Source organism: Saccopteryx leptura, chromosome 4, assembly GCF_036850995.1.
Source record: "Saccopteryx leptura isolate mSacLep1 chromosome 4, mSacLep1_pri_phased_curated, whole genome shotgun sequence".
NCBI lineage: Eukaryota > Metazoa > Chordata > Mammalia > Chiroptera > Emballonuridae > Saccopteryx > Saccopteryx leptura.
This window is the reverse complement of record NC_089506.1, coordinates 27415369-27440569: the sequence shown is the minus strand read 5'-3', so window position 1 is coordinate 27440569 and position 25201 is coordinate 27415369. Positions and strand designations below refer to the sequence as shown.

The window sequence follows — 25201 nt, the reverse complement described above, 5'->3', positions numbered from 1 at the left end:
AACCACCATCCTGTAACTGAAGAGCAAACCTCTGGTACTGCCAGACAGAGGAGTCACACACCATTTCTGACCTGTGCCCTACTTGACTTGCCAGACACTTTATATAATGGTGATTTTTACAGCTCTCCCGGGTTCACCCTTCTTATACTAAGGCACGAGAGAAATACACACACTCCCTTCCAGGGTATTGAAATAGCAGTCTCTCCAGAAAAACCCATCGTATTAATGCATTTAATGAATATGGCATCAGCATGATTGTTTCAATCACTTACATCCTAAACTGTGGGCTATTAAGGGAGGAAGGGAAGGACAGGAAGCACATCTGGTTCCCTAAGGGGGGATTGGTGTCTTCTTTAATGCATCTGTTAGTCTATTCTTGAGTTGTGGCTTCCACAGACTCCAGACTAATTGTATTCAAATTAATGGCAGTAATAGGCCCTTTATCCTGGGTTCCCTTTTCAAGTCTCACTTCAGGATGTATGGTAAGGCAGCTCACACAATACCACACTGGCCATCCCCTTTATGAACAGACAGAGAGGCATCCGTGGAGGGAAAATAAATAGAAGATGCTGTATTAGTTGATTCTAATGAGAAGTTTCCTAGGAGGTCAGATCTTGTTCTTAAATCTCTGATCTGGAGGATGTGTATGAGTTATTCACCAGGTTGTAAATGCTATTAAATTATATATATAAAACTATGCAGTTTTTACAAGGGGGTTCTTTAATTTCATATTCTATTCCTGTCCTACAAAAGAAGAAGAAGGAGGAGGAGGAGGAGGAGGAGGAGGAGCAAGAGGAGGAGGAGGAGGGGGAAGAAACAATAGCTACTCCAATGATTAGTTAGTTGGCTGCAAAGATGCAAAGAATTCCTCCTGGTGGGAAATCCAGTCAGCTGTTTAATTGGCGTGACTTGGATGCTAGAGCACTGTTGCTACCCAGAAGCCCACATGAGATTTGTATCGTACTGACTGCAAGGCAGCAATGCCACTTAAGAAGTGCATTGGTTTGGAAGTAGGTACTAATGAGCCAGTTTGTTGGGACACCCATGGCTGTATTTGGGGAACCATGCTGAACTGTGAATTCTTTTCCTACTGAGTGATTCTTGAAGATTTCTGACTGCTTCTGCCTCTGCACCCTAACAGTTTGTTCAACTTCTTCCAAGTCCCAGTGCCTAGCAGAAGTCAGTGACTATCCCAGGGGAACTCAGGCTAGTTCCACCCCAAACCAAATATTAAAATACAAACACCCACTTCTGCCATTTCACCCACCCTTGAAACACTGCCTTAATTCAACAATGAGGAATTTGTGCTGACATTGTGGACACAACTATCAAGACAGAGGGAAGGGCTGAATGTGCCAGAGCCTGCTGGTGAGAATCAGCCTGTTCCACCATGTTAGTTTTGTGTAGAACAGATATTTCTGGAGAGAGACGGACTGCCAGTGGGCGAGGGGTTCCCTTGTTGAGATCCAGTTAGTTCATTTCCACTGTTCTCTCTTTTTCTTTTTTCTTTTTTCCATCACAGTCAGGAACCCTGACCAGACTTTAAAGACAGGTGAGCAAATGCTTTACCACATGTCCAACTCAACAGAGGTGACTTCCACGCTCAATCAGGCTGTCACCGGGGTCTATGGCATCGGGAAAAGTGGGACTGCAACAATGGCTTTAAAATCATCATTAACGTGCACAGAGATGAACACCAATATGTACAAATGCCTTTATATGTCCAGCCTGGAGTGAACTTCTGGCACCTGCAGGTGGAACGCAAACGAAATGAAATCCTGGCAATAACTCCACAGGCCTGTGAGGGACCAGGGGGGACCAGATTACACTGCAGCCTGGGGGTCGCTGTTCTCAGACCCAGGGAGGCAGGGCTTAGCAAATAAACCACCGTGATGGCCTCCGAACAACAGAGAGGAACCCTGAGCCCGAAGAGGCAAAAAAGAAGAGGGTAAGCATTTTTAATTAAATAAAATAATATTTAAATGCAATCAGCTCCAAGGAGGTCCCATCGCCATCTCTATCTTCGAAACTCAGCACTCACTCTGCAGCAGGCTCAGAGCCGGGAAGGAGGGTCGCAGGTGGCTTTCAAGAAGACGTGAATGCACTCACCTGATTAAAACGAGCTCACCTAAGCACTGCTCAGTGGTGTGGAAAATGAGCACAGTTAAAATCCAGAAATCAGAGTCAAAAGTCCCATTGTCTTCACTCCAGTGATTTCCTGTGTGACAAATATTCTTCCTTGGATGCTCTCACATCTGTGAGTCAGGGATGATGATTCTTTTGTTGGTTTGCTTAGAAATATGGAAGCAGAAATATCACATGCCTGAGGTGTCTCTTTGGCAATCTCTTCTAACATGAAGAGACAGTTTCTTTTCAACGGGGTAATTTAATAACCAAGAGGTGAACTGATGCCATAATAAGGAGGTAAATGAAATGACATTAGCACATTCAAAAGAGAAAATTTATTTGTGTAACACCTCAACTTCTGTCACTTGAAAAAAAATCTATATGTTTGACCTGTTACTTTAAGCAGAATAAGAATGGAGTTCAGTACGGGCTGATTCATGGCATGTTATATTGCTTTTCTGCACACTAACTTTTTTCAAATGGTTCTGTTGGATAAAATAAATCATTTGTGTAGCCCACTCTTTAGTCACATCAATCCTACTTAAAATGTATATCCAAACCTAATGCAAGTACCCAAACTCACCTTGCCCTACAGAATCTGATGTAAAGGCCACCCTACACATCCTTCCTCGATCCAGTTCCAGGTGTTAACTTCCAATAACATATCCCACATTCAAATAGTTCATTTTAAAGAACCCTCAAATCGCCAAGTCTTATTTCAATGATAACTAAGCTTGCTGTCAAATCATGGACATTAAAAGCTACACAGTCGAAGTTATATATATACCTGCTGCCTTTCAGATGAAGTCTGTCTGCAACTGAGCAAAAACTGTACATGGCATGTTATCATGAGGAAAAGCAAAGAGATGTTCATTTTCTTCTCTCCCAGTTGGAAAAATCAGAATAGTTACTTCTGACTTGATTCTTATTATGAGAAAGGAAATATCATAAACTCAAATCATTGCTAAAACACAACGAAGGTCGAGAGAGAGAGGCTACCTGTATTTTCTTCACGTGGTTATCCACTGAGATTTTTTTTTTGTATTTTTCTGAAGTTGGAAACAGGGAGGCAGTCAGCCTCCTGCATGAGCCTAACCAGGATCCACCCAGCATGCCCACCAGGGGGCTATACTCTGCCCATCTGGGGCGTTGCTCTGTTGCAACCAAGGCCATTCTAGCGCCTGAGGCAGAGGCCACAGAGCCATCCCCAGCGCCCGGGCCAACTTTGCTCCAATGGAGCCTTGGCCGTGGGAGGGGAAGAGAGAGACAGAGAGGAAGGAGAGGGGGAGGGGTGGAGAAACAGATGGGCGCTTCTCCTGTGTGCCCTGGCCGGGGATCGAACCTGGGACTCCTGCACGCCAAGCCGACACTACACCACTGAGCCAACTGGCCAGGGCCTCCACTGAGATATTTTAAAGCTCATCCTCAACTGTGCCTCTTCTGATTGATTAGCGGATTTTTTTTTTCTTCTTCTTACATTTACATTGTCCAGGCCTTTACAGATCAACTTATTTATGAAATACTGATTAAAATAAACACCTGATTTAAATGCAAAAAAAAAGAAAAAAAGAAAAAAAGAAAAGCCCACCAGTGCAGTAGAACACGAATCGAACTCCCCCTCCCCCTCCCCCTGGGCTACTTGCTTCTTTTTCATCTTCTTCCCAACATCTCTTTCCTGTGCCTGGCATCTGGCTCTCCCTTTCTAGTGTAGTGATTAATCTAGCAATGTATCCAGCAGATACAATCTCTAGACCAGTGTTTTTCAACCAGTGTGCCGTGAGACATGGTCAGGTGTGCCATGGGGAAATTAAACATGGGTCCCCAAACTATGGCCCGCATGCCGGATACGCCCCGCAGAGGTTATTTATCCACCTGCTGCCAGCCACCTCCATCTGAACATAAACATTCCCCTCACAATCCCTCCAGCTATCAGCGACAGGAAGAGTGGAGGCACAGGGAACATTCACTGACCAATCACCTTCTAGGATTCATCCCGACCACTAGCGATGAACCAATAGTAGGCCGCCTCTCATCCATACCCAGGAAGGTCCCCATTGAGGCTGCGGCGCACTTGTCATTGTGTGACCGCGACGAGTAGTTGAAGCTGCTACTCCTCCCCATGGTCCCGATTTCTAATCCTGGTCAGGACTGGAGATAAATGTTGCCACCACTAGATGAAGCCTCAGCCTCAGCTGTTTATGTCTATCCTGATGGTGTATATAGATATTTGACCTTTTTCTTTTTAAAAGAGGCCTCCACAGAGGGTGATATACAATGCATCACAATGCATCACAATGTTATCTAACTTTAAAGCTAAAGTTTGCTGATCTTCCTTTGGACAGTTTTTGGTTATCTGTTGCCAAGGAGTTCCCCATTCTGGCCAACAAAGCTATTTTGACATTGCTCCCGTTTTCAACCACATATCTATGTGAGCTGAGCTTCTCAAGCTTGACTGCAATAAAAACTAAAAACAGAGACTGAGAACTGTTGAGGAAGAGCTTCGTGTGTGTCTTTCTACCATTCCTGCCAGGATATCCCGTTTGTGTTCATCGAAACAGGCCCAGGTTTCACACTAAGTGAGTATAAATATATTTAGAAACTATATTATTAACTATATGTATAATATGTACTGTGTTAGAGTGTCATTTTGTGTCATTTTGGTAGGTGGTGTGTCCCAGGATTTTGTAAATGTAAAAAAATGTTCTGTGGCTCAAAAAAAGTTGAAAATCACTGCTCTAGACCAAGTCAATTTTCCTATGGTTCTGTCTGACCCTTCTTGGTACTCTGGAATCTTGCATCAGTCACATAAAGGTGATAGTAACAGGAGCAGCAATAACAACACTTCACTTTGTTCTGTACTTCACAGTTTGTAAGATATATTCCCAGAGGAAATTAAGCCCAAGTCTTTCGATGTAAGCCCAGTCATGTTCTTACTTCAATGTAGTTCACTTTGTTGATCCATAAAGGAATGCTAAATTTTAAGTTGCTTACATAATTGAAGAGAAAATAGTAGTGGGCATGGAGGGGAAGCAATCTCACCTTTATCACTATCTGTAGGCTTTCCAAGTTACTTCATACTAAAAATGGTGTCACTAAAAGTGATACAAAAATCAGGAAAGTAATAGGGACATCTGATGATTGGAAATTCAAAATAACCTGGACAATTCTGCAGTAGCAAGTGAGAAGGTACTGCATGCACCCTCCAGGGTCAACGTTTAAGAGTTGTGTACAGCAACCTAGCTGAAGAGGAGTCAGACCGAGAACAGTCAAGAAACTGCAGAGTGATTGCTTTGGGAGGTAGGGAAAAACTAAGTGTCCAGGGGGCAAGACAGAGAGAGACCTTCTCCTCTCTAACTTTGCATATATTTTAAATAATTCATAATGTGTGGTTATTACTTATTTAATACAGAAATAAAATGAAAAGAAAAGATAAATAAGCCAGATAGATTGCATTGCCCAAGAGGGTCTGTATATTTACTTTTGAAGCCTGGCTTCATTCACATCAGAATCATTTATATTGAGTCACTTAGCTGTCCACGTAGAAAAATAAAGAAATAAAGTAAACTCCTGAGGGTGTGTCAGATCATACCCATATACAATTATGTCAAGATCAATTACAGGTTTATATACAGAAACAAACCATGAGAAGAAAATCTATCATTTTTGTAAAAATATCAGGAGAGGAAATATTTTCTAAGCAGAGTCTCCTAGATCATTTTATTTTAATACAGTCACCTAGGTCCCAGACCTCCCTTTCCTCAAATAAAACTCTGATTTAGGGAGTCTGAGATGAGTTCTAGCCTTATGTTCCTTGAAGAAATTCCCTCCATAATGTGGATTCACATTCCTAGTTGAGATCCATTAAGCACTGTGGCAGTTTTTAGAGATTTTCTAATAAATGGTAAGAGAAAAAATAATAATAATGTTCAAGACCCAGTGTGTATTTCCGTGTTTGAGTTAATTATGATTTGGAAAACTGACCCTTAAAGAGTTGAAGGAAAACGAAAAACAAATGAAACAGTGTAGTGACAAGAAAATATCTTTAAAGGTAAATTCTAAACCCCCATCCAGGTCAGAGTTTACATTGGTTTGTGATAAAAATGGACAAACAAAACAATGTGGTATTATTTTCAAGAAACTCTTCTGTGATTTTTCTGGCCATTTTAGTGTTTTGACTCTTAAATCTCTTTTTAAAAAAATGAAATTATCATGATAGCAAATCAGTTTTTGTTTTCCTTCTAGAGTTTTAAGTTAGCTAATAAGGACTTGGAGAAAACCTTCATTAGACTAACAACTATGCCAGAAGATGTGTGAAATATGACAAATTAAGACTGTTATAACAGCGCATTAAAGGTCAAAAAAGAGACTACAGTCTGAGAATACATAAAACATCATGTGTTAGAACTGAATAACAACAAAGTAATCACCGTAAATTTTAAACTTTAATGACAAGTAAACACTGAACTAAGACATACAACATAAATATTCAAGAGGACATGAAGAAGACATAAGACACCGTCTTTGCTGATGAGTGACTTACAGCCACAAGTTCATGAGCGGCTCATGGATACATTTTGAATTTCCAAGGCAATCTTGACTGCAGACCTCCCAGTGAGGCCTCCCAGTGATTACTATAACAGAGCTTGGAAAGGTGGGTGAGCAGGATGGATGAATGCTGCAACAGGTGGTTCTCAGGCTTAACGGAATCTCAAAACTACCTTGGGAGCTTTACATTCAAACAACACATTGATCCCCAGGTCTTTTTCCAATCAAGAATCTGAGGATGGTTCTAGGACATAGGTATTTTTTAAAAGCTCTCAAAATAATTATTTACTGTTTTTTAGAGGGGATTGGGGTGAGAAGCAGGAAGCATCAACTCATAAATCACCGTTGCTTCTCATATGTGCCTTGACCAGGCAAGCCCAGGGATTTGAACTGGCGACCTCAGCATTCCAGGTCAACACTTTATCCACTGTGCCACCACAGGTCAAAATAATTCTAATTAAGACCCGCTGATGTAAAGTCTTCAGTATATGAAATTCTACACGATCAGAAATTTGTAGACCCATTTACTAGAGCAGAACAGAAAACCTACTCCTCTGTGCTACCAGGTTAAGAGATGGATTGAAGTAGCTGATTTTTCCTCCACTTTTTGTGTTTGCTCGGCCAGCCTCACTACTTTCACATGACATGTGCAAAGATCTTAGCCATTCTTTCAGTTGAATGGGATGATTTGAGGGATTTGAAATAAGTATTCTGGGCTTTGCACATTATTACAAGTTCCCTGGGTAGAGAGACCCTTTTATCAAGATAAAATTGTCTACTTTTACATTCTGTCATGTGACCTAGATGATGGCAGAAAGTCAAAGGGAAATCAGTCATCATCATCGCCCCCACCTCCGCCACCATCTTCCTCATCTTCATCCTCAGCCCATTTGCCTGTCATCAGTACAATGATTGCTGCTATTTTTACATTTAGAATGGTGCAGTAAAAGCAGCATCAAGCTTCTGGCTGTCTTCTTAATGAATCAAAGAGAGGAGGGAACAAACAGCTGAATTTCTTTCCTTTTTTTTTTTTTTGCAACGTCTGTTAAAACCCTTGTCTCCAGATGTCCATCGCCAATTTGCCTAAGCCGGCAAAGGAGAGGGAAAGCAATCACAACCCCTGATTAGAGAACCTGAAAGGAGTATCCTTAAAAATCCAAGACGCAAGGACATGGAACACAGCTACGGTAGCTTCATTTTGCATTGATGGTGCAGTGTAATTCACGGTTGCTCTTCGAAGTAAACAGAACCAGTACTGGCCAAATTGGTATGCAGCTCCCAGCGTTCTTCCCCTACGTGGGGCATTTGCAGCTGCTCAATGTAAACACGAAACTACCGTGGCAGTGAAATTCAATAGAACCTGGTCATTTTATATGCTGAGAAGGAATCCAGGGAGACCCGCACGCGTAATGAAGCTCTCTCTCTTCGTAGACTGCATACCCGCCTTCCTCTCGAAAGGGTTTTCTACAGCTCTCAGTGGAATTGGAGTTTGGTTCTTTTTCTAGATTACTAAACTAGGGAGTTAGAACAAATATCCAACTAGCTGTGCATGATAAACAGGGCTGTGCCAGAGCAGTTTCCAGTTCTTGGTAATAGACCAGTCTACTGAGGAGAAAAGGCCCATCAGAACAATGGCAAATCTATTAAGGTCTCATTGTGAGGATTTCCTTTCGAAGAGGCCATGAGTGCTTTATTTGCATGTATTGATTCTTTTTTTTTTAAATAAGATTTCCATTCCTAAACAGAAGACACCGTTTTGTCATATTATAGATGATAAAGATAAACCCATGATGGAGAGAGGTTATGCATTCTGCCTGCAGTTATAGAGAACACTGTGGTGTTTGCCATGAGAAGTCAGATCTTTCTGATTTGTGGTTCATAGTTTTTTCTGTCTCTGAATGTAAAAAGCAAAGGACCTTGACAATGCAAGACAGTGAGCATCCTTAGCCCAAGGGAACACATCTGAAATTTCTGCCAAATCATTTGTTTTTACTTAACACAATAGTGCTTGTATTTTTAGCTAAGATCAGATCAGAAGAGCAATACCACACATCTGAGCAGAGCACTTTATCTCTATTACTGTCAGTGTAGACAATTTAAGGATATTCCTAACTGGTGCCAAATTGACAGTTCTAAAAATAGGAGAAGTGGCAGGTGCTCAGGGAACCTAACAGCCAATAATACTGCATTCAAGATATATCTGAAACATTTATACTGAAGTACATGTAAAGTGGAACACTAGATATCTACCAGATGCAGTTTATACACTACTAAAGTAATAGAGAGATAAAAGACTGTTAGGGAAGACAAGGAGGTAAGCCCCATCAAGGAAGAGACATTTTTCTATAAAAGATGTTCTGTACATTGTGAAAGACCAACTCATTCCCTCTTTTTAATATTCCCCTAATGTCACAGGTATAGGACAGGACATAAAGTGACACGTGATTTATTCTTTTATTTTGTGTAAAACCCTTCCGAGCAGATAACCATTTCATTCATCCAGAGGACACATATGGAACACTTTTTAATACACTATGCCAAGAACGATTCTAGGGGTTATGGCTATAAATGGGTTATCAAAGCAAAAACAATTGTTGTCTTCCTAAAGATTGCATTCAAGAGGAGAAAGAGAGAAAATAAAAAAAATATATATGTGTAATACACTGCCAATAATGTAAAGTTGGTGAATGGAATCAGCAATGACCAGAGGCTATGTTCACAGGTAATGTGGTCAGGTGGGACTTCTTTAAGTAGCTAACATTCAACCTGAGAGTCAAATGAGGACTATTTCACTCACTCAGTCATTAAAATCATGATCTATTTGGTCACTGTCTACTCTTTGCCCAGCACTGTTCATGGCATTCAGTCTACATTACAAAGTGGCATTCACAAAATCTCTGCTCCAGAAGAAATATTTTAGAGTATGGAAGAAAAGAGATAATTCTGCTTCTTTGAAAGTAAGAATGGCATTTTTAGTTTCAATAGGACTTGTCCAATTTATATTTGCAGCTTTTTTTTTTATTTCTTTGCAAAATATCTTTAAAATCCAATTCATATATTTAAGAAATGACAAATGCAACAGATTTCAACAGCCTAACTGGCAAATTTCAGCCTGGCCTTTCATTCATTCTGAGATAGGAGGAGGTGTTTTACTGCAAGGTAAAAACAGACAAACTTCTGAAGCCCTGGAGCATGTGCAGGAATGCCCAAAGTGCCATACGTCACAGCAGGAAAAGCACTGTGCCCCACCAAGAAGTCTCCTTAAACTAACCCGACATCTGGTTTTCAGTGATCTCTCTCTCGAGACTAATGGCATTTTCCACCTGGATTACAGGAATAATATAAAGTCATAAAATACTGATCATGAAAACTTAGCATTAATACAGGCTTCTTCTAGGGGGGAAGGGCTTCAACAACTTCCTCTCAAATCAAATATTAAAGCTAAGATAAAGTCCAGTCACATTTCTCACTATAGTACAAAAACAGTTCCCATAGAAACATATAATCCATTTCGAGAAAAATCTAAAAAGACAGTCATGTGGAGCTTTGCCCTAAGAATCAGAAGGTGGAAATTCTATTTACACTTCTTCACCAATTTGTTGTGCAAGCTTGGGCAAGTTACATAATCTCTCTGAGGCTGCGTTTTCTCATCATGGCAGTAATGATATGAGGCTTTCAAACATCTATCTCCGCAGAGACCGGCGCAACCTGAGCAGCTCTGCTTTTATGTGTTTTCACTGAATTTCTGGGTAAGATTTCACTTGAAAACACGGGCCTTGATATAAAAATCAATTTCATAATGACTGCAAGATACGTTCTCTGAAGCCTCTTCCTACTGCATCATAGCTGCATTCCTAGTATTCGAGGTGGTGGCAGGGCAGGGGTGGGGGAACACTTCTGGAAGAGAAACTCTTATCCTGCCTTACAAGCCATTCACTAACTTCTCTTTTTCAAAGGTACAAGGTGTTATCATAATCCCTCCAACACTTTTTTTGGCAACTGAGCTCAGTGACCACTGCAGTGAGTTTCCAAAAGGCTTCTTTGGTCTTTTCGTCTTCAAAAAAAATATGTGTAGTGTACTTTACCCCTAAAGGTTGCCCCTACTGAAAGTGCATAAGGAGAAAAAGCAAAATCAATACTATCTTTGCTAAGCTGCTACTTTTACCCAATAAATATTGATATTTATCAAATGCTTACTATATACCAGACACTAGTCGCTCGTGGGAGTTAGACTTTTTCTCAAAATAGAGCACAATCCCAAATTAAATATAAATCCAAGACCTAAACAAATGGAGAGCGGCCTGTGCGCATGGATTGGAATACTCATTATTGTTAAAATGTAGACTCTCTCCAGTTTTATTTAGATCCGACAAAATCCCAATCTCAGCAAAGTTTTTTTTTGTAGATATTGTCACGCTGAATGAATCTCAAATTTATATGGAAAGCAAAAGGCACAGAATAGTCAACGATTCTGAAGAATAAAGTGGGAGGACACACATGATCTCGCTTCAATACTTCCTGTAGGATGACAGTAATCAAGAGAACGCAGTATTTGTGTAAGCATGGAGGTGGGGACCAATGGAACACAAAAGAGAACCAAGAAATAGAGTCACACCAATGCAGTCAACTGATTTTTGACAAAGGAAAAGGCAATTAAATGGAGGAAAGGTAGTTTTCCAACAAATGGTGTGTTAACAGTTGGGTATTCTATGTAAATAAGTAAGTAAATCTAAACACATAAATCAGATTTTATATAAAAACTATTTCAAAATGGACTAAATACCTACACATAAAATGTAAAAGTGTAACATATCTAGAAGAAAACACAGGTGAAAATTCACAGTATGTTGTGTGAGGTGAGTGAGGCTGGGTTTAGATAGGAGATCAGAAGCATGATCATGAAAGAAAACCTTCATAAATCAGACTTGGTCAAAATGAAATACTTTTGTTCCGCTAAACCCAGTGCTAAGAGAATGAAGACAAGACACAGACTGAGAGAAACTGCTTTCAAATCACATAACCATTAAAAATATATATATTCAGAATATATTTACAGAACTCTCAAAATTCAAAAATAGAACACAGAAATCCAATTTTAAAAATGAACAAAAGATGTGAACAGCCACATCACCAAAAATATACCTTTGTCAAAAAGTAGATTAAAATACTCTCAACCTCATGAGTTATTAGAAAAACATAAATTAAAATCATAACAAAATACCAGTTTCTACCGATTAGAAGACTAAAATTAAAACAAACAGAAAAAGCTGACATCGGCAAGAATGTGGAGGAAGTAGAACTCTCGTACACTGCTGGTGACAATGCCAAATGCAAAATAATATGGCCAGTTTAAAAAGCGGTTTGGAAGGTTTTTTTGTTTGTTTTTAGCAACGTTAATATATACTTACCATAAGACCTATCATTCCACTAGCTATTTATACAAGAAGGATGAATTCACGTCCCTACAAAAACCTGTGTAAAATTTTTCGAAGCATTTTTATTCACAATTATCCAAATCTGTCTAAAATCCAGTATCTTTCAACTGGTGACTAGCTACACAAACTGTAGTACATTCATACAATGGGATTACACTCAGAAGTAAAGGAATAAACTCCTGGTACATACTATATGGACAAAACACAAAGGTATTAAGCTGAGTGAAATAAACTAGACTTAAACAACTACTACATCCTCTATGAGATATTTCAGAAAATGCTAAATTGAAGGGATCACAGGTTGCCAGCAGCTGAGAGTAGGAGTATTTCACTAAGAAGTGGCAGTGGGAGGGAGGTTTTCAGGGATAAGAGAAGTGCTCTACATACTGAACGTGATGGTGAATTACCTGACTCTAAGCATTTGTCCAGGTTCATTGAATTATATACTTTCATATTTGTAAATTGAAAATATATTTTCCTCTGGCCAGGTGATTCAGTGAATAAAGTGTTTTCCTGGCAGATCGTGGGTTCAATCCCTGGTCAGGGCATGTACTAGAAGCAATCAATGAGTGCACAGCTAAATGGAACTAAGTGGAACAACAAGTTGATGCCTCTTTCTTTTTCTCTCTCTCTTTGTCTGTCTCCCTTGCCTGCCTCTCTCTTCCATCCTCTAGCAATAGAAAAATAAAAAATATATATATTTAACAACATACACACACACATAAACAACTTAATTACATGGACATGTGTGATAAACATAGATTTCTTTATCTTTAGTTTTTCTCTGTCTACCAACCTTGTTGTCTAAAAATCTGTGCAAATATTGTGGGATTATTTTACTGAAATCTTTTGAGTGAACATGAGTTGTAAATTGTAGCAGCATTGAAGAGTTCAACAGTTATGCACACACCTTGATTTAATAAAGAAAACGGTCCTTCTGGTCTTCTTTCTTTCCCTCATTAACATACTTTAGCCTCTCTCTGACAGCCATGTAAATGAGCAGCCAAACCTTAGCAGGAAGCGGTATCACTGGGGCTAACTGTCCAGATTTGGCTCCCTGTGTTACTGTAATTTAATGCAATGTGACAAAAATCATACACACAAACACACACACACACACACACACACACACACACACACACACACCACAGAGGTGTTTACTCAAATGGAATTTTACATTTTGTCTTTTTCATTTCACATGGGGATGTAAGAGCCTATAATTATTATAACAAGAATGTTTATTTCAAGATTGTCATTTAAATGTCAATTTAAAAAAATACAGAAAAGAATTCACAGGAGCACAAAAAATTACAAAGAAGGAAGGAGAATAAAATAGTTCTTCAATGCTTAAATGCAGAGTGAACTAAAGACAACTATTAAGAAAAAAATCGTTACATGTGAACATGTTTAAAATAAATTCTATTGGCACCTTTTCAAATAGCAATTTTTAAATTATTTTCACAAAAATTTCTGTTTGAAATGAGATGGTCACAAACTTTCTTGACCAGAGAGTGGATCTCAAGTGATCTGAAAGTGGAGGAATAACTACAAATTCGTTTCCCATATTTAAACCTTTATTTCTATAATGTGGCCTTTGGGGTTTTTCACAGAGAGCGACCAAATTCATTGTAATGGTATGTTGTATCATCTGTCTTAAAGTACTTTCCTTGATAATCAAAATAGTTTATGTTCAAAATATTACCTATACATACATACACACATATATACATGTTTATTCATATACACATATATAGATACTCCATATGGTGTGTGTGTGTATGTGTGTGTGTGTGTGAAATTCTTGATGTGTAAATTTGTGGCACAATGAAAATAACTGGAACACATACAAGACTGGTCCACTAGGAAACTATAATCTTAAATGCCACCAAGTAGCTATGAGAGTGTGGACATTTGTTTTCTTTAATCTTCAGTTTCCTACATCTAGAGGACTATTTCAGGTTCTAAGATGGTATCCAAGTCCCGGGAAGCCCCTCCAGGCAACAGAGGCCCTTCCTGTATCCTTCTCTTTCCTGTCCTGGCCTCTCTCACACCTCACTCAGTTACAAACCCCCTCTGGGAAATACACTTCATGAAGCTGAGGCTAGCACTGTCTTTCACTCTAAAAGTGGTTTCTGACTAAATGGCTCTGTACTGGTATTTTACAACCAGCCCAATATGACTAGAATAAAGAACAGTCTTGCAAAATTAAGGTTACTAAGTTTTATCCTGATAAAGGCATCCTTGAATAGCAATATTATTCATAATTCTCAGTATGCAATGTAAAAATAATCAAGGCTTGCCAATTATTGTCATCTTTTGATATGGCACTCAACACCGCATCATTGGAGAAAATTCAGCTGTATTTTTTAAGAAATAAAATATAATTATAATCAGGATGTTCAAAGTTTGTTATCCAATCTGAGGCACTATTTCACCAAAAAGCTTGAAATAGGAGAAAAAGAAAGGAGAGGTAAAATCTCACCAAACACACTGAATTATTTGTACTCCATAACTAATTTAAATCAATGTTATATTCATAAATATAGAACATTCAGAATTATTTAATTGTTCATTTCCCTCCTTTTCATCCCACTTAAACCTATGAACCTAAAATACAGCCAATTCTTTAAGTTATATATGTCAGAATTCTAAATTCAGCAAATAATATTCATATAGATATTATTTTTACATACTCCAGTCCAGCACAACAAAAGGAAATATATCACCACATATAATAATATTTTCCTACAGGAAAGACATGCTAAAAGTTTGTCAGAGCTGTAAATATAAATGAAGATGAAAATTAGAAAATGAATCAAATGTGATAATGTGTTTTAAGAAGCTGTAAAAAAAATTGAGAATAGAATGTTAATTCCTAGAAACAGTTTAATATTTAGGGGACTTTTATTACTCAATGAACATCCAGCTGTATGGAAACAAAGAATTGGCAGATTTTTTTTCACATTTAGCATTGGTTAAGTACTTCCAATTATTGTCAAATATATATTTTCATCACCAGGTCATCTTTCTACACAATTTAAAGCCAGTTGGTCAAATCCAACACTATATAGACCACAGGCTCAGCTTGAATCCACAAGTATCTGTGAGATTTTTGTCAACTGGATTTCTAGATTTTCAGGACAATGCAACAATTAATTAGGATAGAGGGTTCATTTTCACTGGGAACCAATATACTTTTATCATATATGACCTGATTTCTATTATACACCCACCGTTCCCTCCCAACCTTGACTCCTGATGGCTCCTCCTTTTCCCATTATCTGGGTGAAAGCAACTATCATTGAGTTGGAATTGCTGCTGATGTTGAAAATGAGATAATTCCTACTCTCCCAACACCCAACATCAGGTTTGCAAAGGAAGAGAAGAAATAGACTAGTTATAAAAGAAGTGGGGATCTGCTGTGCTTGGACTTAGAAGAAGACATCCAGGTGTGGAAAGTCTACATACAGGTGTAGAAAGTCTCTGAACTCTTGGTTTCAATAGCTCTCCATTTAAATACTGTTTAAAAAAATGCTGTCTATTTTCATTCGTGCTTTCAAATATATTATTTTTTAAATATTTACAACAGTGTAAAACATAAAATCCCCATTTAGTAGATAAGGATATTGAAGCACCTAGACCGTAACACATGAAGTTGTCTCAGCAGCTATTAGTACAGCCGGTCTTTGAGTGACACTTTGTTCAACACTGTTTCATTTTAACATTGATGAGATGCCATAGGAATGCTTGTTTTTATCAATAAAACTACAGTAAGATTGGTGTCACTACAAACGTTGTTTTGTTTATAAAGCCGCAGAACCTATCAATGACATTAAGTGAGGACAGGCTGTGTAGACCAATGTTTATCAAACTTGAATATGCTTAAGAATCACCTGGGAAATCTTGTAAAAACAGGGATTCTCATTGGATATCATTCTGGGAATGATGCCTGAGAATCTGCATTTTTAAGGTTCTCCAAGCTGATGGCAACTCTGCTGGTCTCAGGCCACACTGAGAGGAGCAGAAAGTATAGACAACATTTAAACCTGTCTTCTTCTAAGTCCAAGCACAGCAGAACCCCACTTCTTTTATAACTAGTCTATTTCTTCTCTTCCTTTGCAAACCTGATGCTGGGTGTTGGGAGAGTAGGAATTATCTCAAAAATGAGACTAGATCTTGATTGGCCCCTTGGCCTCTTCCCAAACCATTTAGGGGCTTATTCCTCCAGAAATGACTAACTTCTGCTGGGCCAGCCCTCTCCCATCATTTCTACATTCTCTAGTGTTTTCTACTAGACCAACTAGAAGTTATCATCTATCATAATCATTGTCTTTTGTTTTCACTACAAGAGAGAAAGGCATTAGGGACTTCATGTCCCCTAACAGGCTGTCTCAGGCCCCCAGGGAGGCGAGGCTGGAGAAGGGAACACCATCTGCGGGTCCTCAAACAAGCAGAATTAGTGCAAGGAGCACATGTCAACACCCACACTCTAATCTCCACACAAGCCAGCTGGAGAGCTGGCATGAGATAAGACTGGGTGGGAGGGATGAGAAGGGGGCAGAGGGGAAGATGGCCAGGGGAGCACAACCCAGGACAGGACATTCTGCCCAGCCAGCAGTGACCATCTGGATTTAGCTTGCTCTAGTCATCCAGGGGACAGGTGTAGAAGATGGCCATGATGACCCTTTCTGAGATTGTCCACATTAGCAACAGAATTTTCTTACTGTTGGTTAATTCAAGGCACTGAGGTAGTTTTCTCTCCTTCAAGTACCTCTCAAGACTCTGTATGTCTCCGGGCCTTGTTCAGTGTCCTCTACCTGCTAGACACAATGTGACAGCTCTTGGGACAGTGAGGAGGACACTTCAGGCTAGAAGCAGGGGCATCTTCCTGCAGCGCTCTGACTTCCCAGAGCAGGCAGCAATGCCAAGGTGTGAACAAACAGCATCTTCTCTGAGGAGATGCTCTTAATGCAGCCTTTATAATGTGACATGGTGACAGGGGACTGCTGACCAACAAGCTTCAGTGAAAGGTGAAAGCATTACAAACGGCTTATGCTGTCACTTCCGTGATTTACACCGGGTAATGTGATAGCCAGGCCTGATTAATAAATACAGGTGACAGAACGCAGAAACAGCAAAAAGTAGCTCATGCTAACTCATTATTCCCTGACTTCCAGGCCCTAACAACGCTTGTCTTGTGATGGCCTCGCAGCTTCTGACTGTAACACCAGAAGGAAAGAACACGTCTAAGAAGTAAAATGAAAAATGGGTGCTCATGCAGGCGTGGCTTTCCAAGACACCACTGGACACGACCACTGGATCATTACAATCCAAGGAGGCTACAAATATGGAGAAACCCTAAGCTGACCTTCATGCAGGATGAAATCACGTTAGGGTCTCACACTGTCCGCAGTGCCTTAACGGTCATAGTTTTCAATCTCTCTCTATTGTTTTGTTGTTAATAAGGAAGAAGAGGTAAGGATAACAAAGATAGTCTGGAAAAGTAAGAATTACCAAGAAAGAAATGATAATCAGGCTCCTAATAGGGAATCCTAATTCTTCCTCCATTTAAAAGGTCAAGATAAGAAGCCATGGTCAGACAGCTAAACTGATCATCAAGCTGGGGGATGGCCCAAGGAATCCAATCACCTAGAGTCTCATGAGAATATGCAGTTTGCATAAATTTCGAATTTCAACTTAGGAGGATAGGAGATAATGATACACACCTCCAAAACAGACTCAGTTTTCTGTGAACCACTCAGCATATCATGAGCAGAACAAACTCCTTGCAGGTTAGATTTTAACATTCAGAAACATGGAGCCTTTCAGTGCCCAACCTGGAGCAAGATAACAGAGCATAAAGGCAATCATGCAGAGATCGAGCAGAGAGTGCCTGGCTATGCAAGTGGGCCAAAGCTTTCCAGGTTTAATCCATTATTTACGAGGCAAAATTAAGATCAGCATTTCTCGCCTTACACTGTGAGTCCGGCAGTTGGAAGTAAGCATAAAGGATAGCAGCACTTGCAGACGATAATGCTGGCTCTGCTCATTACTTTCGAGGCTTCTGAAATGGTCTTTGCTGTATATCTTCATCCAGGGCAGTATTTGAGAAGGTCCATAAACACTGGACATATTTTCTTCTGAATCTGTTCTAGAATGTGCTCTCAGGCGATGCTCTCAGCCCGCACAGAGAGATTCAGTTAGACCCCTCTGCGTTCTAGTCCAGCGAGCGCTGCACCTCCGTCCACATTAGGTCAAGACAGAAACGAGGTTGGGACAAGCAATGTCTCTCCCCCTCTTGCGGTTTTTCTTAAGAAAACCTTTGATGGTAGGAAGGCTTAAACGTGGCATACACAAGCAGAAATGAGGTGTCCTCTACTTCAGGACCACCTTGCTCATCTAATAATTCTCCTTTTCTCCAGCCCCTTTTCTCCTTTTTTTAGTAGTACCTATATATCACGGTTAAGAGAAGTCTGTTCATTTTAAATTATGAGTATTTCATCTTCTTTTATAAGAAGGGTATAGTTAGCTTGGGCTGGCGTTCCTAAAATGATATGATCCTAGTGTTCATTTCTGGTAATTCTAAAAAATATTATGCATATAAGTTTGGTTAATACATTCATACCAAGAAATCAGTGAGAATGACTGCTTCCTAGAGACTCTTCTAGTGCTAATAAACAGGCAATATATATTTAGAGACATATCCTGTCTGTCCCAACACTGTATGCACGTACACATGACTCAATAAGACAAATAACTCTGAAGGGCAACAGTGGCAATTACCCCCTTTCTCCAACCTTTTCCCGATGGTCGAACTGAACAGCGAGGCGTTGTAAATGACTGTAACTGTACTCAATTCGGAGTGCGGAGGGAAGTGACAGTGGTGGTGAATACCTATAAAACTTTGTCAAAACTGACCCTGGCCGGTTTGCTCAGTGGTAGAGCGTAGGCCTGGCGTGCGGGGGACTGAGGTTTGATTCCTGGCCAGGGCGCATAGGGGAAGCGCCCATTTGCTTCTCCACCCCCCCCTCCTTCCTCTCTGTCTCTCTCTCTTCCCCTCCTGCAGCCAAGGCTCCATTGGAGCAGAGATGGCCTGGGCGCTGGGGATGGCTCCTTGGCCTCTGCCCCAGGCACTAGAGTGGCTCTGGTCGAGGCAGAGCGACGCCCGGGAGGGGCACAGCATCACCCCCTGGTGGGCAGAGCATCGCCCCTGGTGGGCGTGCCGGGTGGATCCCGGTCGGGCGCATGCGGGAGTCTGTCTGACTGTCTCTCCCCGTTTCCAGCTTCAGAAAAATACAAAAAAAAACACAAAAAAAAACAAACTGTCAAAACTTAACACTTGCCATAAACTGGTCTAGAAAGCTTCCATCAAGCACTCAAATAACACTTTTGTTGATCAAACAAACAAACGCCCTCCACACCTCACTGGTATCTTTATTGCTGCAATGGCCCAAAGGAAAACACAGTTAGATGAGAGGAATGTAGGTTTTTGTTTTATGAACCAAAAATGAACTCTGTATCTGTAGGTAGACCTATAGGCAAGGAAGATAAAAGGCCTGTAAAAGAGAAAGGATCCTTGCTAACAAAATTATGTCTTAACTGCTGTTAGCATAATCAAGGATAAAGAACAACATAACTGTTAAACACAATAGTAAAATACATATCATCCAAATTTAGATACTGGCTCAGATATTTCACCAGACTATGCATACAAGCACTCACTCAAAATGGTAATCTTAAAGATAAATTTATGATAAATGCATTCAATTTTTTAAAATGAACTCTCCCAGTATATTAGCAAGTGAGTTCTGCTTTTTTTTTTTAAGAAAAAGAATCTCAACTAAAAGTATCTTAAACTACAAGGACATGTACTAACATGCAAGAATATAGGGGACAGGTGCTTCCCAGGCTGGTGCGACTGCCCAAGGTTGTCAGTCAAGACCCATCTGTTTCTTCTTCCCACCCAGTCATTTCCACTCTTGGCTTTTCATGGTTGAAAGAGGGTTGCCATTGTTCTAGACATCACATCCTGACTAACTTTACCGAAAAGCAGTGTCTCCACATGCTGCCATTTCTACAATAAGAGAGTCATTTCCAGGAGCGCCCAAGCTGACTGTACTCAGACCCTATTGTCAGACACTGTCTCAGGTACCATTGAAACATATGGCCATTTCCTGGCTGCGGAGGCTTCAGAAGAAGTGAGTATTGCATCTTTTAGCCCTGTAGTTGAGAATAGCATTGCTGGCAGAGAAGAATCCTAGTGGGTAGGTAACCAACTGTGTCCACCGCCAGGCTTCACAATTAAAATTTAAAGTGTATTAAGATCAATGAAGAGCCTTTCTTGTGTAATTAAAGCAGTCTTAATTCTAATTCTCAATTTTTTTCTGATCCCTTAAAGAGACACAGATGTTAAATCTACTAACTTTTGACATATATTTGCATGTAAATGTGTGATGCCCAGATGTAGACACCAGCGTATAAACAAACTTCCAAAGAGAGCGGGGAAATACGTGGCTTGAAAATTGATATGTAAACCCTTCACTTTGGGTTGACTCTGAGACAAAATAATAGCTCTCACTCTCTAAAGAATATAGTCTCAGAACACCAGGATGATAGCAGCTGAGCCAAATTTTTAATTCTCTCCTAAGCTTGTACACCTCCTGGACTTATTTAGGCCTTCGAAGATGGAAAAGAAAGCAGCACTGTCTGGATCACCACCCCCACAGCTAGGGGTGCTGGAGGGTCCCCCATCATTCTCAGGGGACTGCTTTGTTCCTAGAAACCCATTCTGTGCTTGATCATTTCCAGGAGATGAGAGAAAATTCATACCTACAAGGAGAAGATAAATTAATTGCTTATAAAGAGAACTGGTTTGTTTGGTTTTTTTTTAACAGTACTACTATTTTTAAAATAGTGAAATAAAATTTGGAGTATGCCCGTTTAGTTTAAAATTCATACAAATCGCCAGCAAACCGACACACCTGAGAATTTCTGCAGAGGTGCAACATCCCAACACATAACCAAATTAATTATTTATATATTCTGCAAGACAGCCACCGAAAGATACACCCAAGAATTTAATGAAGAGCTCCCGGTGTCATAGTCAGTGGGCGACAGCAAAGCACGTAGGATGGAGAGATTGATCCTAAAGGACTTGCTATCCTCTCACTAAGAATACAGGAACTACTTACGAAATGTCACCTGGCACTGCTGGGTGCTGGCTACGTTGCCCATGAACTTGTAAAACTTCACAGCATAGTGAGGGAAAAAGATGTTTAAAAAAAATAACCACGTAAATTAGTATATAATTAATGGTTATGAGATAAGTGGTATCAAGGCAATGGCAAGTTGTTACAGAGAGACAGTGATCCAATTTAGAAGAAGGGGTCAAGAAACAGCTCTGCAAGGGAAGAACGATGAGTAGGATAATGAAGTCTCCAAGATGATACCTGCTGACCCGGAACAATTACAAACAACACCCCCTTTTAAGCTTGAAAACGAGGAATATGCATTAGCTTCACAATAACAAACAATGACCTAGTGCTTCTGGTGTATGAATGAGCTTGTTCAGAACCTGAGGATGGGGAGAGCCGCAAAAAATGAGAAGCAAATGATCCTAGACGGGGCTGGACAGGGCAGGGCGAGCTGACGTATTATGGACTTTGGCATTCATCTTAAGAACATTGTGAAGTCATAGAAAATTTTTAAGTAAAAGAGGCATATTACCCAGTTTTAAGTTTTAAGAAACGGTCTCAAGCTGCTTTGGGGCATACGGATTAGCAGACGGCAAATGTTGAAGGGAGAAGCCAGTTTGGAGGCTACTGTGGCTTTCCCTTCTAGAGCTGAGCGTGGCTTGAAAACCAGAATAGCACAGGGGACGGAAAGAAAGTGGATGGACTCTGGGTATATTTTAGATGAAGAGGAAAATAGTCGGCAGGAGATCTTGTGTTAGCATGAGGGAGCAGGGAAGAAAAGCACCTATTAAGTGTTTAGCAAGACGTTAGGTACAGTGTAGTTTCCAATTAGTGCCTGCTGGATAGAAAGTTTCAACATCTCTAGCAAATGACTTGAGAAGATTGTAAATTATTACACAAATTGTGCAGAAATAGCTAACACAGCAGGCCAGATTGCTATCTTTTCAAAGGCCTGTTTACAAAGTTGGCCCTTAACCGGCCTCTGGGAACTGGGATTTCAAGACAGTGTCTGCTATTTACAGAACTGATCAAAATCACACGCTGTGATTAAACTGTTTATGGAAACAACCTAGTTCACGTGGAACAACGGTTTTTCTTACAGGAGTCTGGAATTCTGGTTCATGCCAGGTAGAGGGTGTCTACCTTATCAGCTCCCCATAAAAACCCCATAAAAATCAGCAACTGAGTCTCTAATGCTCTTCCCTATCGGCAGCGCCTCACACATGTTGTCTCAGTCAGTTTCTGGAGAGATCATGGCTCCTATGTGACTCTACCAGGAAAGAATAGCAGGATGACTGTGCCTGGTTTCCCCTGGACCACATACTTTTCCCCTGGGCTGACTCTGTCCTTTTCACTGTGATACACTGTAGCCAAATGGATCCCTGGGACTTCTCTACCTGAACCTCAAACCTGACGGTGGTCTTGACACAATGACCAAATGGCAAAATGCAGATTTCAGACTGAAATATGATGACATACACTGCTCACAAAAAAATGGGATCAGGGAATGTGCTGATACTCCAGTACTTTCGCCTTTTGTATGGTGCATTTTCACCAATGAAATAAAAGTTGATTTTGCATCTCATTTGCATAATTGAACAACTTTCTTTGACTTTACATTTGCTTTTCTGATGTTCTTGTTTAATAAAAAAAACCAAATGCTTTTTTAAATCACTTCATTATTTATTTTGAAATATCCCCTAATTTTTGAGAACAGTATATAATAGGAGATCAGAGAAGAGAGGGTGGACAATACAGGATAAATACTTCAAGGATATGACTTCAGGGGGCTGCCTGCTTAGTCTAATCAATATCAAATACTAAGTGCTCTCCAAGAGGGTATGTGGCCCAGGCTCTCCTTCCCTTCCCCAAGGAGATAAAGTCACCATGCCAAAAATTTTAAAAAAAGAAAGAAATGACTAGTAACAATATTTTTTTAACATTCAAGTTAAATCTCCCAGTCTTCCAGTGCCTGGTTCTCCAATATGCTAAAGAATCCAGGTTCAATTCTGCAGCTCTGGCCCATACAGGATGCTCTGAGGAGGATGACAGAAGGGAGATCTTTGAGGACAATATTATCAGAGGCTGAGGGAGTGCTTGTGTATTTTCTTCTTAATAAGAGGTACCTCCTTATCTTGTGAAAATACTACAGAATTAGCCACCGCCTACCCAGCTGATGGAAGGGAACTGCTACTAAGCACAGAAATATACATTATGAGCAGTTTGGGGGGATAATGTGTTGATTGTTCAAGATCTCCCCAAGAATTGAAAATGATTTACTCTTTAATATTAGATCAAAAAATAAGTTCTTCAGAGAAAATCTTCTTCAAATACAAAATAACAATTTTAGCTATGTAGGCAAGAAAATGCAAATAGTTTGAGATGGTTATATTTTAATGTTGGCTCTGCTTCACACTCTCTCCTGGCTAGGTTTCTTTCTTCCCTCTTCAATTTGAACAAGCTGCCCCAGCGAGTGTTGTATCTTATGCTATCAGACTTGCTAATACTTTATTTGGTTAGGATCTCTATTTTTGATGGGCACATCTTTAAGGAAAAACAGTATTTATCACTTCTTCATTTTGTAATTAAATAGCATTAGTAACTGTCCAAATAGTCAAGTTATAATGCTAGATATTAGTAGAAAATAATAAGAATAGTCCTTGTTCTTTAAGGATTTAACATTGGACAACCACTGTTTTGAATAAAAGGTCTCCCTTCTGATCTGAGATTTCCAGAGCCCTCAGTACACATTATCTATATATTTTCTAGATTAGTCCTATGAAGAAATAAAAAGAACTCTATGGTTATTTTTTATAAACATAAATACTTTAGGCACTTTAAAGGGAAAACAAATCAATATTGGACAAAAAAAAAGCTGAGGTAGACTCAACTATTCCCATTCCTCCATTCATTTTATTCATCCAACAAACATATAAGGTGAGGAGGACCAGGTTTTCTACTGGATTCTGAAGATACAAAAAGAGTGTGGAACTCAATTACATTACTCTTGATCTAAAGATTGTATCCTGTGCCTTTCTCATTACTAATGTAACCTCACAATTGTAATGACAAGATTTCTTGTAGTAAGTAGAATACCTGTTCATATTTACACAAAAACTCTCTGCTTCCATAGTGCTCACGCTGTCTGGACGACACAGAAGCTGGCATAAGTTTGATCCATTTTTTTTTGTATTAGTATTTTCTAGTATTTATTTTTTCATTTGATTTAAATAGCTTTATTGAGCTGTGTTATATATTATAAATTCCCCTGTCTCCTTAATTCTTATTTCTTTCTTTAGACAGTAAAAAATAAATACCTATCATAAATTTCAAATTTTATATATATATATATATAAAGTAGGAAGTAAAAGCTCCAACACTGCTCAAATCCTATTGTTATTAATTTTTTTAATGTATCCTTCCACATTCTTCTTCTCAGCATAAATATAGATGCAAGGGTTTTGAATACTATTTAAAATAAAAAATATATATAAACAAAAGTACACATCATTAATGCACAAGTTCTATATTTTTGCCCCTCTGAGCTTCTTTCCAGATAAATAAACATTATAAATGAACTACAAATTGGATTCTACTGTTCCGCAACCTTCCACATCAGCGTATATTCACTAACTGCATCGTTTTTGGAAATGATTTAATTTAACTCTCTTTCATGGGCATTTAGGTAATTTCAATATTTCATCATGGAAAGAATACAAAATAAATATTTTTATATGTTTAATTTTCCTGTGCTTGGGAAGGACTACTTCTGTGACACAAAACTTGGTTCCATGACAAAGCGGTCAAGTGGCTTGCTAAAAATAGATGCCATTTAAACTCCAGGAACTGAGAAGTAAAAAAGAAGAAAAAGTTAAAAATGAGAGAGAAGGAAGAGGAAGG

At 39.5% G+C, this 25201-nt stretch overlaps 1 protein-coding gene across 6 annotated transcripts in view; it reads right to left on the bottom strand.

Moving 5' to 3' along the window:
• UNC5D (unc-5 netrin receptor D) overlaps nt 1-25201 on the bottom strand; it is a 524296-nt gene that overhangs the window by 348153 nt on the left and 150942 nt on the right. The window lies entirely within an intron of this gene.